Consider the following 12,664-nt stretch of genomic DNA (forward strand, 5'->3'; position numbering starts at 1 on the left):
CTAACATCATAACTAATAAAGGCTAATGGATTAAGCCAACAATCCCGAGTGAAACGTTCAATGCAAATCCCATCACCAGGAAGGAGTTCGCTGGATTGCTAATTACACTGACCACTGTAGCCTAACTTCCAAGTCCACTGGAAAGTTGTGCAAGCCAGGAGATTTTTGACGACCAAAGGCAAAACAGCTACAAGCCATGCTAAAGCTAACACAATAACAATTAACCGTTACAGATTCAAAGATGGGCAATTATTAAAATTATGATGGAATAAGAGTAGATGAAAACTTGATGTTTGAAAAACAGATCATTGGTAAAATTCCTTAAAGGTATGCTTGTACTAAAAAGTTATCTTTGATTTGTGAACAAGTTAGGGATAAGTTTTTTATATGAGTCAATTTCGGCTGTGTTTCAGTCATGGCAAAGCCTTGAAGATCATCCCTTGACCACTGAAGTAACAAATCATCCACACCTTCCTGCCACAGGAACTCCAAAAGCACAGGTTTCCACCAATGTCTTGGACAAAAAGCTTCTCCTATGTCAGGCATGTGCAACTTTGGGAGCTTTTGATAAACTATTCAAGTCCCATTTTGCTTTCAACATGAGGTAAGATGATGATCTGTCTAGTCTGTACACATTTCTGCAGACGACAGTGATATACAAACACAAGGTTTCTGAATGAGAACAGGTTTCCTTCATTTTATAAATGTTATCATTCTTCTTTGTTTAGAAATTTAGATGAATTAGATGGCATTTTATAATTTGGTGATATAGAATGAGTAATGCTAAACATTTTGACTTACTCAGACAAAGTGTTAAAGTGTTTCCTCCGTTTAGTCAACCTATGATTCAATTTGTCTTTTGTTTAGGTACCGTAAACTAATTCAATGATGTATCCAGGAAAAAGTTTAATCCTGAAATGTGGTCAATCAGATTGTTGTTTACAGTTGTAAAGTTATTCTGGGTTCAGGAAACATCTATTAAGGATAGGATATGACCGTGTATTTAAATCATTGATCATAAACTCTTCAAAGAACTGTAGCCATCAAAAAACTTACTTCCAAAACATCATTTTAATTTTCCACCACCCAACATGCATCAACAAAAATTGGACCCCCTTAATTACATATGGACTATATGATTGGAAGCTAAACACATTTTTTTTTTTTAAAGATTGTGTGAAGAACTTCAAAAATGTAACAGTATTGCTTGTAAATAAGGATCAGCTTTCATTAGTATATCACTGGTAATGTTTGTCATGTAATGCCATTGAGTGGCCCAGTTAAAACTTGTTCACTTAAAAAAATTGAACTTGCAGATGCAGGAGTAAATAGTCACGCTGATTCTCAACTCACTGTTTGCATGACAAAAAGGGTAAAGTGTTCTGGGGTCGAGTATCGAGTTAAACTTCTTGTTTGTAGTGCTACAGAGCAAAATATGACTCAATTCCACAAACTACTTTCAATAATTTTACTCAGTGGTAAAGTTTTTTTTTGTTTTGTTTCAGCACAAAACCTGGTGTCATGGACACTTCCATTCCTACCTATATCTCTATCTCTCTACATCTATATATCACTCTCAATATCTCTCTCTCTTTTGCATGTTCCACTAGCAGAAAGTTACACCAGGACCATCGGAGAGAATCCAACTGCAAGCTTAGTTTGTTTAAAAAAAAAAAAAAAAGATGTCAGTACGAATTTGAAGCTTGATTTAATGAAATGTGGAGTTGATAGGAAGCTCAAACAGTTTTATTAATCTATTGCAGCTCTAAAAGAGAACAAACATTATAAAGGTTGATAAGTTTTTTCATGTACTTCCACGAGGGTCAAAAAGTTTAGAGGAATTTAAATGCTGGTTAAAATATTCTTAGACATTTTTACAGCAGAAAAATGTATTTTAACACCAGAAAAGCAAAGATGTCTAAAAAACATTTTCAAGGTTCTTTGAGATACTTAAAGAATTCGTTGAAAAAGAAAATATGATTAAAGTAGAGATCAATCTGTCTTTTTCTGGAACATTTTTGTAAGAATTTACAATATAACGCATAGGATTATTCAGTAGGGTAATATCTGGAATATATTTTCTACATGTACATTTCTGCCTTATTAGTTCTTCAGCTAATTATCTAAACAAAACTTTACTCCTGAGTGAATTACCAAAACTCAACAAGAGACAGATTTAATCATGTAATCTGATCACGGGATCAGATTACAGTCAACTTCTAATTCCTGACCCCCCAGCTGTGTCATACCTTAACATGTGGGCACATTCAAACACACAATGACATGTAACCTCATGAAAGTTTTATCACGATTGGCAGAGGAAGTCCATAAAATATCCATGGAGTCTCAGGAGACATGCAACTGAGCTCACATTCAGGAGGGAGAGGGATAATCCCAGGAGCAGGACGTCAGACATCCTTTTCTTTTGGAGATGAGCTACAGAGAGCCTCCAGATGAAATTTTTGATATACATTTGCTTGTGTGCAACATTTTCTGGAACCAAAGGATGAGAGTGCAGCTGCTCCTGTGTGTCTGTATGATTGAGGATTGCCAGCTTCCAGCCACCCTCTGTCTCTTGACCTTTCCTTGCAGTCTTTGCGTTTGGCAGCTGATGAGCTTTTAATGCCAACCGGCGCAGCCGGGATCCACCAGGACGCTTACCACTATAGGAGAAATGTATTATTGATCCAAGCATTTCTCTCAGTGTTGATATGTGTCCATATTTTAGGTAAGTTTTCTTTTACAAAATGGATTTAGTTTTTCTCCAACATATTTTAAGTCTTCACCAACTTTAAGATATGTCTCACCTGGCAGTGTTTTGGACTACCAGACTCTGGTGAAGCCATTCCAACAAGGGTTCTCACAATTCACAATCCGTTAGAGGATTTGAGGAACTACAATAAAAAAACAATTGTAGAACATATTGCAGTTCCTCAGGTGAACACTAGAGGCATGCATTAAGTAGAACTACTTTCTAAATGTAAAATAAATACTTAAACATAAGTAGAGCTCATAAAGTAAAATAAATATATTTGATGTTGTTGTTCATGTAACTGTGAAGAGGAGGTATTTTTTAATGTGCCATTCAAATTTTACACCAGCTTAAATTTGTGCATCAACCTCAAAAGGGATCTAGTGGGTTCTGAAGATGATTGGACTTCTGAGTGGATGGGTGAACCTGACAAAACTTTCATTTTACTGTATTTGGCAGAGCTGCCGTGCAAGGTGTTAACTGTGTTATTTACTTTTTTCAGTTTTAATGCATGAGTGTTGCAGGGACCAGGAAGCACTTTTGAATTTCTTTGCATTTGTGATGCTGCATTTACACTGGCCAAGTGTGACATGTTCAGGAACACGCCGTACAAGGTTTCATGACCGCACATTCAGCTGGTGATGTTCACACCGGACCAGCACCAGGACAAGGGTTCTTTTGTTTTTCTACTGTTTACTAGCGCTTGTACACCACCTACAATTGGTAAAGGCTCGGTCCGCTACGTGAAAACTGCAAATCCTGCAAATCTTACTCTAAGTCTTTTGTTTTCACAGCTCTGTTCCTATAAATGTCCATGTAAACACACATGTAAACGTCATGCTCCCTCATCACATCTGGCTTTGTCCTCTGACCCAAGTTCCCTCTCCTTCCTCACTTTATATCGCATTTGTTCTCCGACCTTCCTCGCTCTGTGGGTCATCTGGCTTCCTGTGGATCCAGTCTTAAAAATTTCATTAGCAGGATGCTCCCCGGTGCAGCAGAATGTCATGTCCACTCCAGGAATCGGAATTAATTAGGTTTAATTCCAGTGCAATTAATTGTTCGCTCACTGTTCCCATTGTTCGAAACTTCACCCTTCCCGAGCCTCTTTCTATTTTTCAAAGCCGATCAGAAATACCTACAATTAGATCCAGGGGCAGCGGGATTGAACATGAAAACTAGAAACCTTGAAAACTTTGATAAGTACATAGAAAGAAGAAGTTGAATCTTCAAAAAGAACCTTTTAGAAAAACTCTTTAACATACCAAGCAATGTCAGAACACATTACTAGACAGATACAGTAAAAATGGAATATTCAAATGTTTATATATCTCTTCTAATCTTGCATGTGAATATATAAAAAAGGCTTTACGTTTACATTAAGAATTTGATTTTCTTTTTGGTGTGTTGGTGGCTGTTTTCTATGACTCATCTGCAACATTTTGATTATAGACTCACCTTTTCCAGCTCATGTGATGAATTTCTTTGGTATTTCAAGTATAGGAGGAAGATAAAAAGTCCACAAAGTTCCTCTCGGGGTATATGAACCTTCTCCAGCCCTTTTTGATTTGACACTTGAAATTTAAAGTAAATTCAAGCTTTGTGAGCAGCACTAGCGAGATGTAGTCTAGCCACTCCAAGTGACAGCAGTGGACCTGAATAATGGCAGCTAGAGCTTTGAGCTCAATGGAACGAGTCATTCCAGACAGATGATGTTTTTCAGGTTGAATATGTAGAGGATAAAGTGTCATATGTTATCAAAGTGCAAAATGTCTGAAACACTGCAGAGGGCAGGTCCCTTGACCCCTTAAATCCAACCCTACCTGGTAAGTGTCAGGCATGGAGATGTTTGACTTGACCATGAAAATATTTAACCTGTAGCTTCTCTGAGAACACTGCATTAAAATATACAGTCACTATTACATCATCATACATGGCAGAATAACCAAATGTAACGGAAATTTTTACAATATTCATTTTATAAATATATGTGAGTTCCTCTCTTAGATCGTTTACAAATGAAAATACAAATGTTTGTTGTCCTGCCTGCAGAATCCCCAAATTTGTGTGGACGATATTAAACAAATCGTGGATTATTTCTCTCTTACAACCCGGTCATTATTAGACAAATGTTATAAGTACTTCATTGAATGCTACTTGTTTGATTATGAAGGTAATTAAGATTTTTATCCTTCAATCCTAACGACTTATTTCCATAGGAATGAGATGTAGAGCTGCAGAAGATCTTTTCTTCCCGGTTAGATTGTTTCACAAAATCACTGAAAACAGCAAAAGTAAGACAATTTCAACATCTTTGTCATTGTCATACAGGAATAAAGGGTAAACAAGGAAACAAATGAAACAGGTCACAGCAGAACAGAATCATATGTCAAAAGATTTGATTTATAAAAATATCAGACAACATGAGGTTGAACTTCTGAATCTGCTCTGCAGCTCTGACATGTCCGTAACATTTAACACTCATCACTCAGGTCATTTTCCTGACACATTATTTGCATACAATCGTCTCATATGAACCCTGACATTTTCCTCTGATCTCCCATCAAAACTGCCGCTGCCTGGATGAGCTTTGCTTTCTGCATCATAATTATAGAAGCTTCGGAGCACTGGCTGAAACCTCGACGTTTCAACCAAACCATCCCAGTCCTGTAGTAAAAGCTGTTGCAAATTGCAGCCATTGATGCTGCTGTCAAGAAAACTTTGTCCAAGAATTTAAACTTCACAAATTAAAACTGTCTACAGAAAAATGCATTTATATACCCATCTGGGTGAATCCTAGGAGTTCTTTACTCACATGCTGTCAGTATTTGTGCAACAGGACAGACAGCAGAGCAGCACGGAACAAAACGGCAGAACACAGATATAATTGACAGAAAAAATGAACAATGAACACTTGAAAGAAAACAAAGCTAGGGACGAACAGAGGTCTCACTCTGAGACTTTTACTTCATACTTCGAAGAAATAACCTAAGAAACTGTAAACCTGTATCGCAATAAAAGTTAAAAGTTTATGTATCAATGTATTGATTTATTTAATGTATATAAAACATCAATAACAATAGATCTTATGCTACAGAAAACAACATTCATTTGCCACTTTGACACAGTTAGGAGAAATTAAAAAGAGTGAAAAAAAACTAAACAAATCTAAACACATTTCTCCATAACCACTAAATAGCACATAAGCTTGTGGTCAAAGCATTCAGTACTGAACAACACTGATAGAAACTATCTTGTTTTTTTAAATGAGAAACAGCATTTTTTTTAGCATGGACAAAGTACTAGCTGACTTTCCCCAAAGAAATAAATAAGCCACAAACAACAGATTAGCCCTGCATAAAAAATGTTCACTCAAACCTTTTTTTAAATCAACACACTAGCTCAATAAAATGATCAATTATTGACCAATTGAAGAGACTCTTGCATTGGTGAAAAGTGGTTTGTCTTCCTACACCGACTACTTCTCTGAAATCTTATCAGCATTTCATGAACTCATCATTTTAAAAGTCAAACATGGTAGTGGTAGTGTGATGATGTGAGACTTCAGAACCTGTGGAATGTCGTCTTTGGCCAGATCATTTCATCTTTAAAAATGAATATAGTCCATTGCATCCCCATTGATTTCTTTCATTTGTGAGCGAGCACATTAAAGTCAGAGGCAGACGTTTAATATATGTGCAGGACTGGAGTCCGTCACAATGAAAAGAAAATGCTGTTTTTTTATTTTTCTGGACAGGAATCTTTGACATTGATGAGCTATAAATAAAAATACAATTTGAATCAAGTCCATAAGCTGGCATTTTGTGAATATAAAGAGCTCCTAAGACTGGTGCTGTAATCGTGTTCATCTGAGCACTCCCAGCAAAGTGCTGCTGTGGAGAAGCAGGAAACCCCACCCTGCTAATAAGTGAAAGCTTTTATTCATCTGAGGACAAACAAACATCAGTGTCCAGTAAAGCTTGCTGTGCATCCAGGTGTGAGTTCACTCCTTCAGCTGCTTTCTGGTAATCAGAAGGTTTGTTTGGACATCTCTGCAGCTTCCCAAATCCCCATCCCAGTGAGGTAGAGGAGCATTTTGAGCCTGTGTTTACCCCTTATTCTGATTTCCCAGCCTCAGCTGATAAATAGTCTTTCCTCAGCTTCACTTTTTAAACTCAGTTTGACACAAGTTAATTATTTAAAGCCTCAGTATCACCTGCCGAGATAAATGTAGGCTGAACAAAATTTTGCTTCCCATCTCTGAGAGGAGAGATGAAGAACACCGAGGGATTTCTGAAATTATCTGTGAAGTGAGGCTTCAATAAATCATGAACTTTTTTTGTGTGAATTTAAGAGCTGTGATAACTCTGATGTATTCTTGCAAGCAGTTTCTATTATAAGGACAATATTTATAGATGAAGCTGATTTTCCTCTTTACCATTTCACATCATTTTTCATATGATTATCAGACCTCATTTGTGGGGAAGTGTCAGCCCGCTGTGTAGCATTTTTCCTGACAAGTTTTAGCAGCAAGACAGATGGATTCACGTTTCACTTAGAAATAAATCAATTATTAATGAGGAGAAAAATAAAGTCATAACAACAGAATCCAGATTCTCTTTTTTTTTTTTTTATTTTTTTTTTAAGTTCACTACTCATGATGCAACAAAAAAGGAAGATATTTGCGACATTATCCAGTTCCTACAGATTTTTTACTTTAATGAAACAAACAAGCAGTGAAACTGGATTGCAAGACATTAAATGTTCTCATAACAGAACTCCTGTGTGATGCTAAAACAAAATGAAGATCTAACAGAAAACAGCTGAAAACCAGCAGTTAAATACAGACTGAGCTAATGGCAAGACAGGCTACAGGTGTGGGGATCACCTGAGAGCAGGTGAGAACAATAAACCAGAAGAAGACAACCCAGAGGCATATGGAGCGATTTTGGGGCCATAAATATTTGAAACCCAAATAATGCATTTGAAAAAATATTGGTGTTTGGCCAAAAAAAGGTAAAATGTCCAAAACCTTTTGCTATTCTAAAAAAAAACCCAATAATTTTGTATTGTAGAAACAGACTTTCGTTCCTCATGTCACTCCAAGTCTGCCCAGTTCAAGTCTCAAGATAAATTCTTCATATTTTAGAGAGAAAATGAAACAAATAATGACTTTCTCATCAGGTTAAATAAGTTGTGATTGGGACAAACAAATGTGTATTTAGTTTAGAAGGACAGGAAAGCAGGAGGACTTTAAGAGCATTTGTCTCTCAGGAGCTGTTAAATAACCAAGATTGCTTTTAATAGTGCTGAATCTTTTTGAAATTTTCTCTGATTTACCCAAAGCAGATGTGACTCAGAGTAACCACCCCATAAAGACTCGAGGAAGATGAACTCTTGAATGAGGAAAAGAGCATCCCAAAGGACAGAGCCTTAGAGGAAGTCAGGAAGACATGGGCTGAAACACCCCTCAGATAATTCCATTGTGTTGGGGAGATTCAAAGCAGATGTCTTGGTTTAGTCAGGGAATGGCTAATAGAAAAATGTAATTCAGTTCCTGCCTGGATTACATTATAACTTCACTCTGAGCCATAAAAAAAAGCTTTCAATTCAGGCAGCATCCCAGATGCAAGAGGCAGATCCCAAACAAGTCTGATGTCTTCTTAGAGATGCTAAATGTCATGACAATTTTTTGTTTCTTTTCATGTCTTTCTTACATTGATGAGACTTCGGGGGATCAGTTACATGTGATAAAAACTATTCATCAAATAATTTACCATAGTAAATCAGGCACAAGACAGAGCTTGACTTTTTAACATTCAATTTGTGAATGTTAAAAAAGGTTAGCTGACAGCTTTATCAGATTTGGCTGATTGTTCCTATTATTTGCCACAGTTTTATTATCTTCACAATATTAAACATTAATAGTAAATCTATATATTACATTGCAAAATCCAGATTTCAATATTAACTCTAAATTTTCAGTAAACATGCAACGCCCATCCATGAGCACGAGTATTATTGGGAGGGTTCTTTGTTGGCCATCCAAGCTTTACATTTCCTGGGAGATTCTTCTGATTGTTCAGAACCAGGCGACCAGATCACACTTGATTTGATTTGCGACAACTGCACCAGGGAGCAGCCACCCAGGCAGAGCCGAAGTTCTTTCCCATGAACAAACAAGTTTTATGGTCACCGATGGAACTATGATTTGATCGAGAGTGAAGTGGAACTTCATGGTTACTTTGGTTTTCTTCAAGACAGAGACCGAGGCTAAGCAGGCTCAAAGCTTCTTATCCTCGTCCACCTGAGATGGGCCAACTGTTTATGAACAAGCAAAGGATTGAAAAACATTGGGCTTTTATTTTCCCAAAATAGCTAGATTAATAAAATGTACAGATACAGTTTTTGACCCTGTAAAAATGATCCCTACTGTCAACCACCCCTTGGACCAGGAAGAGCTCCTCAGGTAAAGAACCAGTAACAGGTAACTCAAAGCATATAAAATCAAAGTAATTAACACAAAATTAGCACAAAAGATGACAGAACAAGAACTAAATGCTCACACAACAAATAGTCAATCCTGAGGGGTTGCATAAAAGGACTAATACATACTGTCATCGTCATTGAGTGTGTAGAACTCAGCCTTTATTGTAGACACTCCCACCACACCTCACAAACAGCTCAAGCTCCAGAGGGACTCATCTGCCTTCTAGAACCAAAGTTGTCGTCACTGTTACGTTGTCCATAAAGGTTTTAATAGGGTCTCATGCATCCGAGATCTTGACTTTTCCCTTCAGCATTTCACTTCAGTGGACTTAACAACCACTACTATTGCTAATAAAAACTTTTAAAGAGTTTGTACAGTCATTTTCTCAAGGCAATCTCTGTTGGATGTGGAGTATGCAGAATTTGCCTTAGTAATTCATGATAGGAGTTGGAGATCTTTTCAAGAACACAGTATCTTGCTTGTGTAGTTTCAACAAGCATATCTAGAATCAACATATACTGTAGGTGCTGGTAGTGAAAGAGTAGCTTTAAAGCTTTTTTTCTTTCCCTCCCTTTCTAAATTCTGGTTTGTCAGTATAGAAAAAATGAAACGACACGCGTCAGAGCCTCTGAATTCTGTTCATTTTAGGTGTTAGAATGACGGGTGGAAGCAAATCCATCAAGTGGGTCAGAGTGGGTCTGGTGCTTGAATCTACTGAAATGCTAAAAAACTTTAAACAGATCTACGTCCAGCATGTAACAGTTTTCTCTTTTATCATCTTTGTTTGCTGTCTTTTAATAATTTAGCGCTCCACTTCTGACTCAGAGCATTAATGTGGTACGCAGCACTTTGATTTGATTCTGGGCCAGGAGCTCAGTCACATTACAGTGCTCATGTGCTTTACAGTCACTGCTCAATGACTTCTGATCCAGGATCAGTGTTTCAATGATGCCTTGCATGTCTAATGGAGCTAAACCTTCAATAAAGAAGAGTTAGATGATTGATTTATTGCTTTTCCATCTGCTGGAAGACTTCGACTGACAGGAGCTCAAAGACACTGCAGGCAGAACAGAATTTTATATTTTACACCCATTTGTTGAGGATGCAGTGCATGACTGATAGGGTTCAAACCAATTGATGGTGGCAAATGTTGCATTACCCATACAAAATGACTTACCTCTGACTCCAACAAAATCAATTCATTTGCCGTGGATGCTGCCACGTTGGAGTCAGACATCCTCAGCAGTTGGTTCAAGTGAGTCAACGTTACTATGGCAACCCCTTTCACCAATCAGGGGTGAGCTTGTTGATGGTCCCCACCCCTACCAGTTGAAAGTGGGCTCAGGAGAACCTGTCAATCAAGTGTTTTGATGATTTGAAAATATAATGACTGAGTAATAGCTGTTTGTTTCTCAATAGAAATCTATAGGATTTTGGCTTCTTGGAGCCAGTGAGTCAAGTCTGCTGCCTTGGTGTGTTGCTTCGACTCCCTGTGCATCTGGCAGCAACAAAGTTTCCATACCACCTAAAACTTCAAGAAACTATATATATCTAGCCCTCAGTGTGCTCCTCTTTGGGTGTCTGACTCCATGCATTCTGACAAATTCTGAAGTGCAGGACAGCAGCTAAACACTGATATGCAACACTTTAGAGAAGTCAAGTGCTTATACGCAATCAACATAAATCAGCTGATTCTATCACGAAGAAAAGCGGCTTTCTGCCACCATTCAAAACTTCATATTCGAAATGTGTAGCATACAGCCGATATAAAAAGCCGCTTTTCTCCAATTTAGAATCAGTGGATTCACGGTAATAGCATGAACAGTCGAGGACTTGAGTTCTGTGTGTTATTTTGACTTTGCTGGCGACGTCTCCGCTGTTCTGGCATAAATCTTTTCCTGAGTCTCTGGGTTGCTGGAGCCTATCCCAGATGCAGTCAGACGAATGGTGGATACGGATACGGAGAAGCACTTCAGGGACAAGAAACAAATTGATGATGTGGGTGTACAAAGTCACTGTCTGCATTGTTGCTGCTACCTTGACTTCTACTTTCTTCAGTGTGTTTACTTAATTAAATGCTCAAGTCTTCCATGAATGCAGCCTCTACAAAAACACCACTCCATCAACAAATCCTGAAAGGTTTTTTTTTTTTTTATCAAGGTCTAAAAAAATCCTCTGATATTTAGAAATGTTTACCTTCAACAGTCACTCTGATCCCATTTGCACTCACTAATTACACCAGCAAATGTTTTGAAATGTTTTCACCACTAAATGTTGCAGAAATAATGAACCAACACTCAATAGATTTGATGTGTGGTTTTTGCTTTATTTTAACCCGAGTCCCACCAGCACCTTGCTTGTAATGTTTATGGAATGACGACATTTCTGTTGGTTTAAATGGGATTTTTTCAAAATGATCAAAAGTTGATTCACATTCACACGATAATCTGCCTCATTTGTTGCAGTGTGATATCTGTGCTAAATCTCCACAAAAGAAATTCTGCTGTTTAGTTTGATTCTGATTAAAGCTCCAGACATTTTTCATGGGAGAAAAATGTCCAATGATTCAGTGCGTCTCCTCTACAGAATCCCCATTGTTAAAGAAAATTGCATTCACATTTTTTTTCTCGCTTTGCATCGTTCTTTCTTGCATCCTGCAGTTGAAAAGCCAAGGCCTTCAAAGACTCACTTGTTTGCTCAGCCAGAGCATGAACTCCTGGCGTTTTTGAACACTGCCTCACTGTCTCTCCTCCTTCCTCCTCCTCTGCTTCTTCCTTCCATTTTTTTTAAAACTCTCCATCCTGTTTAGGGTTGCGGGATGCTGGATTCTAACCTGAGTGTCATTGTGTACTTCATGGGTATTTTTTGTGAATTCCCTTTAAGTTGTATCCCTTTTATCCATAAAAAACTCAGTGTCTGAACAAAATAATAACTCACATGATTTTTTTGTAATCTTGTCTTTCAACTTTCCCCTAAAATGTGACCCCAGAATGTTTCAAAACAGCCCACCTCAGAACAGGTAAATTCTCTACTTGTAAAATCCAAAAACTGGATGTGTGTTTGCCAAATCATGACAAAATTATTGCTGGTGGATGAAAAAAAATGGTTGTGCTTACAGACCTAAACATTAGAGTTTAACTCGCCACCATCACAAAATATAAATCTCTTATGATTTCACCTCGTCTTGGCCTGAACACAAATGACACCTTCCATGACACTCAGCCCCCAAAGCTGCTAAGGACAAAGTTCAGACCAGTGGGGGCGGTGACAATTTTCTGTCATGTAAAGTCATGAAAATTGTCATAACTAAACATTAAACCACGACCTCTGACCTTCACAGAGAAGGCCATCTTGGGTCAAAACATGACAGCATAACAAATAAGAATAAAGAAATATCCATCCATCCATCTTCTTGTCCGCTT

The sequence above is a fragment of the Oryzias melastigma genome, linkage group LG6 (genome assembly GCF_002922805.2).
Source record: "Oryzias melastigma strain HK-1 linkage group LG6, ASM292280v2, whole genome shotgun sequence".
Taxonomy (NCBI): domain Eukaryota; kingdom Metazoa; phylum Chordata; class Actinopteri; order Beloniformes; family Adrianichthyidae; genus Oryzias; species Oryzias melastigma.